The sequence below is a fragment of the Cyprinodon variegatus genome, unplaced genomic scaffold (assembly GCF_000732505.1).
Source record: "Cyprinodon variegatus isolate N-32 unplaced genomic scaffold, C_variegatus-1.0 Scaffold394, whole genome shotgun sequence".
NCBI lineage: Eukaryota > Metazoa > Chordata > Actinopteri > Cyprinodontiformes > Cyprinodontidae > Cyprinodon > Cyprinodon variegatus.
The window spans coordinates 756,724-758,735 of record NW_015150847.1 but is presented as its reverse complement, the minus strand read 5'-3'; positions in this window follow the sequence as shown (position 1 = coordinate 758,735).

Sequence of the window (2,012 nt, the reverse complement as noted above, 5' to 3'; positions counted from 1 at the left end):
CACATGGTATTAGATAATCTAACCAGAAACCAGGAATGAAAAACATCTGGAAAGAATATTTTTATTATTTTTGTTCACAGAATAAAAAAAAATCTGAAAGTTAAGTTTGATTATCTTTTTGTATCTAAATGAATAATAAAATCAATGGTAAAGAAAAATCTTATATCCAGACATCCTCCTGTGCCTCATGATGTCATCGCCCATATTTGGCAAGGATGATCCTCATTATCTTCAGCTCATTGGTTAAAATATAACAAGAAAGAAGTGAAAAATATGATCTTTGTCTCTTTAATGGAGTTAAAATTGGTAATTAAACCAAATTTTGTCTCCTTCAGTGACAGACTGCTGCACCCTAAATGCACTAGGGAGCGTTATCCCAGCACCAGGGAGCGTTATCCCAGCAGCTGGAAGACTCTAGAACCACCACTGTTCCCAACAACCTCAATCAGTTCTTCCATTCATGATGATTTTGCTCAGTTTCTACCTTAGTCAGTTAAATAACCTGCTGCTGTCATTTTGCACATCTCTGATGTTGCTGCTATTTTCAAATATCTGTTACTGTAAAAATGTCCATAGCTGGATATTGGTTATTTATTCTCCAGGTGCACAGTTTGATATTGTTAAAAAACTTTACGGTATTTTATTGTTTATATTTTAACTCTTCAGTATTTAATGCTTATACAATTTTCTAATGTCCACATGTGTGTATGACGGAGTATTAGTGCCAGACTAAAGTCGCGACATTANCCAGTTTGATGCTGCTGCTAAAAGATTTCCTGATTTGTCAAACTGATGCCAAAGTATAACTTCACATGATGCTCCACATTCCTCATTGTAGGGAAGAAAGGGTTTCTAGGAAGAGTTATCATAAAATACGACTTTATTCTCGTAATATTAGGACTTTATTCTCAAAATAAAAAATAAATCTCTAGCCTGGCCCTAATACTCCGTCGTATTTGTGTGACCATTTTTCTATAATCTTTTTGCTGTAGTAAACACCCGAATTTCTCCATTGTGGGACAATAAAGGGATTTTCTATTTTATTCCTTTGATTGGTTTTTGAGAATAAAATGAAAAATGTTAACATTTTATATTTGGAAACAAAAATCCAGCAGGAATACAGATTATAAGATTCATGATTCTGCGAAAATCAAAACCCCAAACAGGATCCGGTGTTCTGTCAGACCAGCATTCCCCGTCAGACCAGCATACCAATAGTCAATACCCGTTTATCCTTTTAGTTTAACACTCTAGTTTTTTATGAAGAATAAACTTTAAACTACCTCATCGGGCGTGTATCCCTTTAGTCATGTACAAAAAAACTATTTAATTACTTTTTGGTGTTTTTTGAAGCGTATGGCGATCAGACCTTAAATTGTTTTTTGTACATAACTAAAGAGATAAAAGTAAATCTGACATGTTGCGCATGCGTATTGACTATGGGTATGCTGGTCTGACAGAACACCGGCTGCCAGCGAAGTACTACTTCTTTTTATAAAAGGCCTCAGCAAACAGTCACAGAGACAAAACGTGCGGGAATGTTTTATATAATTTATCAAAAATATTCATATATTTCCAGTGCAGTAGTAAAGCAGAATAAAAGGCAAAGTAAAGCTAATAATAGATTAACAGACAAATTGCACTTATGATGAGCGGCTGGACGCCACATTTTGGCACCTTCAGAGAGTCTGTTGGTTCAAAGGTCATCTGGGTCCAACGCTTCTCCAACACAGCCAGGCTTCCAGCATACGATGCACCAGGAACACCAACCATACATGTTCAGCAATCCACGTCACCTCTGTGTTCCTGTTCTAGTTCTCCTTCTTTACAGTGTTTCATATTCTAATTAAAGCCAAAAACCACCTCAATCTTACAGTAACATGTTGACAAAAGGAAAAAGAATATCCCAGTCATCAAATAAAAGAATCCCTTCAAGCAAACATTGACAAAACAAGACTTAATCTTTGCTAACTTGGATAAAAACATCACTCCCTTATACCTTATACAGTGGG